The 5,591-nt window shown below is 41.1% G+C and overlaps 1 pseudogene; it reads left to right on the top strand.

Annotated features, from left to right (window-relative positions):
• The first annotated feature begins 1,748 nt into the window (after positions 1–1,748).
• On the top strand, positions 1,749–3,186 carry LOC141582726 (keratin, type I cytoskeletal 18 pseudogene; annotated as a pseudogene).
• The last annotated feature ends 2,405 nt before the right edge of the window (positions 3,187–5,591 follow it).

Here is a 5,591-nt window from a genome sequence, read left to right as displayed (position 1 = left end):
ATACAGCTCAGCCAATGTTATTAGAACAGACATTTTTACTCCACTTGAACAAAAATCCCATTGGTAACCAATCTCTTCTTATCTTCTTCTCCTCTCTACCATTCCCATTCTCTAATATTCTCAATTCTACCTTCTACTTCCATGAGCTCCAAATTGTTGCTTTGCTCCCATAGATGAATAAGAACATGTGCTATTTATCTTTCTGTGCTTCAGTTATTTCACTTTACATAATGTCCTCCGGGTTAGTCTATGTTGCCATGAATGATACGTTGTATGCACATGTGGAAACATTACTCTGTATCCCTTAAATATGTACAATTATTACATGCCAATTAAAAATAAAATAATTTTTAAAAATAGGGTAAAGATCCAGCAATTCTTGAAAGAAAGAAAGAAAACAATCTACTGACAAATCATTTAGCACTTCACAAAAGAATACATGGGATTCCACCAAATTTCCTTTTACGCTTCTGGGAGAAACTGTTCGAACAAATAACTGTGAAGAACTGAGAGGCTGGATGACCAGTACTCAAAAGACTTGATTTTGTCTCCCTCTGGAAATAAAAGCAGAGTAGGATGAGGCAATCAGGGAGTAAATGGTGCTGCTGCAGAGAAGGGAATAGCCAACACAGCCTCAGAAGCCTCACTAATAGAGCTCTTAAGCTAATAGGTCTCATCCTGCTGGAAGTTTAATCAATGGGGATCAGTTCCTCTTAATATCCCAAGTTCCATAGATTGCCGAATGCCCTAATTAACATCATCTCTCAGTAGAGTCTTTGCAGATGACTCTGACACTGAAACACAGAAGGGAAACTGAAATACTGGCTATTCAAGTCATCCTTGCCTCTTATTTCTAAAGATCTTATTTTTTACTCAAATATTTACTGAGTAACTACTACATGCAGACATTGTGTTCAGCAGAGCAGTGAATGAATTAGATATGAGCCTTGCCCCTAAGGATTATGCTGAGAAAGAGAGAAATAAAAGGCCATAAGGATTCAGAAGAGAAAGAGATGATGGAATTTGTGTTTCAAGTGAAGAAGAAAAAAGGAATCATGGTAGTTTATATAATAACCACTTGCCAGGTAAAACACAGAGTGCCCAGACAAATTTGAATTTCAGGTGGAAAATTGCTTTTTGGTTAAAGTATGTAACTTTAACTCATATTACTACTAAATAATAAATTATGTATCATTTGGGAGAATTTATACTTAAAAATCACTCTCTGAAATTCAAATTTAACTGGTTATCCTGTATTTTTATTTGTTAAATCTCCCAACTTTTCTCCCTGTCATTTCTCTTTGTGACAATTCCAGCAGAGATTTCACTGTATAAAGAGTCTGAGAGAAGGGGCAGCAAACCAGTATGTGGGGCCTCTTGAACTTTATCGGTACTAAGATTCTTAAGCAGAGCCATCTTTTAAATCATATATCAAATCACACCATTCTCATGCTTAAAACCCTCCTTTGAATTCCGATTTCACTCTGAATAAAATCCAAACTCCTTACTGAACCCTGTCAGGCAGCACATGATCTGACTCCTGCTTACTTTTCTAAATGTTATAACAGCCCTATGAAGCGGATGCCACTGTTAGTCTCATCCTACAAGTGAGAAAGCATACAAAAGGAGGAGATGCTCTACCAGATGTCAAAACTAGTTATGTTATGTATAACCTATTATAGTATTAATGGGAGGAATAGAAAATCGATTGGAAAAATATAAAATAATAACGTCCAATACTGGTAACAATGCAGAGCAACCGGCACTTTCAAACAACACAGGACAAATTGGTCATGGTGTTTTTAAAGGAAATTTGGCAGCGTTTATGCCCATTAAAAATATATCCTCTGGGTCAGCAGAACCTGAATTCTGTCCTCGCCCTCTCCTCCCCCAACAGTGTGAACTTCACCACTTGCTGCACCACCTTCTCCATCAATTACCAGTTCCCGGGCTCAGTCCAGCTGTCCAGCTGCAGTGTCCTGCCAGTCAGCAGCACAGCCAGTGTCTATGCAGGTGCTGGGCCTCAGGTTCCCAGATCTCTGTGGCCTACTCCACCAGCTCTTCCAGGGCAGCTTGGAGTCTGGGTGCCTGCCCACAGGGATGGCTGGGGGTCTGAAGAGAATGAGGGGCATCCACAATGAGAAAGAGACCATGCAAGGCCTGAACCACCACCTGGTCTCCTACCTGGACAGAGTGAGGGGCCTGGAGTCTGAGAATTGGAAGCTAAAGGGCAAAATCCAGGAACACCTGGAGAAGGGACCCTAGGTCAGAGCCCGCGGGCATTACTTCAAGACCATGGAGGACCTGAGGGCCCAGATCATTCCAAATTCTGTAGACAATACCCGAATCATTCTGCGGACTGACAATGCCCATTTTGCCACTGATGACTTTAGAGTCAAGTATGACACAGAGCTGGCCATGCCCCAGTCTGTGGAGAGTGACATTCATGGGCTCTGCAAGGTCACTGATGATACCAATGTCACTTGGCTGCAGCAGGAGACAGAGATTAAGGATCTCAAAGAGGAGCTGCACTTCATGAAGAACCATGAAGAGGAAGTAAAAGGCCTACAAGGCCAGACTGCCAGCTCTGGGTTGACCATGGAGTTAGATGTCCCCAGATCTCAGGACCTTGGCAAGATCATGGCAGACATCCAGGCCCAATACGATGAACTGGCTCGGAAGAACCCAAAGGAGCTGGACAAGTACTAGTTCCAGCAGAATGAGGAGAGCACCGCCGTGGTCAGCACACAGGCTGCCAAAATTGGAGTTGCTGAGATGATACTCACAAAGGTCAGACATAAAGTCCAGTCCTTGGAGACTGACCTGGACTCTGAGAAATCTGAAGGCCAGCTTGGAAAACAGCCTGAGGGAGGCAGAGGCCCATTACGCCATGGAGCTGAAGCAGCTCAGTGTAGTCCTACTGCACCTGGAGTCTGAGCTAGCATAGACCCAGGCAAAGGGCCGGCAGCAGGTCCAGAAGTACGAGACCCTGCTGAACATCAAAGTCAAGCTGGAGGCTGAGATCACCACCTATAAAACCTGGGGTATGACAGGGAGGACTTCAATCTTGGTGATACCCTGGACAGCAACAACTTCATGCAAACCACCCAAAAGACTACCACTTGCAGGATAGTGGACCACAAAGTGCTATCTGAGACCAATGACATCAAAGTTCTGAGGCATTGAGGCAGCAAAAGCAGGGTACCCTTTGGGGAGCAGGACACCATCAGCAAACGAACACAGAAACAGAAAACCAAACGCCGCAGCTTCTCACTCATAAGTGGGAGTTGAACAATGACAACACAAGGACACAGGGAGGGGAACACCACACACTGGGGCCTGTCGCGGGGTGGGGGAAAGGGGAGGGAGAGCATTAGGACAAATACCTAATGCCTGCAGGGCTTAAGACCTAGATAATGGACTGATAGGTGCAGCAAACCACCATGGCACATGTATGCCTATGTAGCAAAACTGCACGTTCAGCACATGTATCCCAGAACTTAAAGTAAAATAAAAGTATTTTAAAAGTTCAGAGATCATTTGAGATACACACACACACACACACACACACACACACACACACACAAGTCAACTCTGATTTACAATTCATATTCTAGGTATTTTCCTAGTTACATGTGTGCATATATTCACACATGTAACTAACTATACATTCACACATGTAAATGTATAAAATAAGATCAGTGAGGATGCAAACCATCCTCTTTTCAATGTTCCTCTCTGTCTTTAGGATGAAGAAGTGGAAGTGAGACAGGTGGGGTCAAAAGGACTTTTATTTTTCTATTATTTATTAAAGATTAATGGCTAGAATGTATTTGTGATTTTCATATGCAATTTAAATATTTTTAAAGACACAAGGCTAAATAAACACACTTCAAAAGTTGTTAGTGACGTCATAATTATGAGTAACTTTTATTTATTTTTCTTCTTGAAATAGGATACCCTTATCCTGACTGTAAATTGGCTTTATGATTTTAGAAACCTTGATGGACACAAGAAGGAAAACCTGTCATGTAAATACTACAAGCCATTTTCTTTCTCTCAAGTGGTAAGAACTTGAATCACCTTTGGGGCAACCTGCTCGTCTGTTTTGGAGAAAGTGCCCTGAATAGCTCCTGTTACATAAATTTTAAAAAGCATCTATTATTCTTGGAGGAAACTATAAAGTACTCTGAATGTACACGTTTTAGTCTCAGAAATAACTGTTCTCTTTTGTAATGTAAATTGCTCGATATGATTGAGTTAAAGCCACATCTGTAGACTTTATTACTGTGGAGTGGTAGGGTGATGGCTTTCTATGAATTTAGACTACACTGTTCTTGGACTGTCGCTTACTCACTTGGAGTTGGCATTTTCAGCAATTGCTCACTGTATGGTTTTAGCTGAGACCTAGAGAACTACAGAAAGATACAAAGGCATGATCGATATCTGCTGTATAACTTTCTTACAAAGACAAACCAGAATAGGTTGACATGGCTTAAATTTGACTGGCATGGTAGTGTTCTTTACATTGTACTTTTTAATTTGAAATCAAATGACTTAAACTTTGAAAAATACACTACTGCTGAATAAGTTACCTTCTGATGTTACTGTCTTTAGGGCTAAAGGGTACCATTCAATAAGACTACAAGGTAGAGGGTGTGGAAGTTGTTGTATCAGAAGAGTTGACATTCTCATTAGTAAAAGTCCTTAAAAATGACAGGGCTTGGGTATAAAAATAAGAACATGGGAATTGGTCCTTATTTGGGAGTGTTAACTTGAAAAAACACAATTTATAAATTTAGAAAAGAAGATTTTACATCTTGTAAAGGGTTACAGCTTGCAAGGTGGCCATCCCACAGGCTGAGGAGTGTACCTCTGGCAAAGACCAAAGACAGACGTTTCAAAGGAAGAGGGGTTAGAGTAGGAGCTTTATGCTGAAGGGGTTGGCTAAATATATATATTCAACAGGTTACAAGAGTCACTAACAAAAAATCATGAAGTTAGTCCTGATGCGTGCATATTGAACAAACATGCATGTAAACATATGACCTATGTTCACCTTGGAGTGAAGACTTAACATTTAAATGTATTATAATTAGGCCCTATACATCAGAAAGTCTTTCCAGGATACAAAGGCACTCAAGTGCACAGCCTCTGTAAACCAGCTAGAACCAGTCCATGGTCAGTGGTCTTCTTATCACGATAAAGTTACTGAAATCGGTCTGTTGTCCAACTAAAGCTGTGGTTATGGCTGGTGGAACAGGAGTTCATTTAGTTAGTGTCTGTGAGGTGGATGAGTTGTAATTGTTTTAATATTGCTTATCTTGAGGCCATTGTTTGTTTAGCTGCCAGAGAAAAAGAAAAACCTTGTGGCAGTTAGGACATAGTTTATTCTTTAATTGTGGGAGTGTGTAACTTAACTTTTGCCTAGCATGACTCTACGTCCTGTTTATAATTTGGTATCTTATTGCCACAGAGTCTGTTCCGTCTGTCTTACGGTATCTATGTTAACATTAATGCTGGGCAGTTGTATCTAAACCACAAAAGGGAGGGGCTGTGTCCAACCTCCCAACCCAATGGCTGGGAATTCA

The sequence above is a fragment of the Saimiri boliviensis genome, chromosome X (assembly GCF_048565385.1).
Source record: "Saimiri boliviensis isolate mSaiBol1 chromosome X, mSaiBol1.pri, whole genome shotgun sequence".
Classification (NCBI taxonomy): domain Eukaryota; kingdom Metazoa; phylum Chordata; class Mammalia; order Primates; family Cebidae; genus Saimiri; species Saimiri boliviensis.
This window is presented reverse-complemented; position numbering and strand designations above follow the sequence as displayed.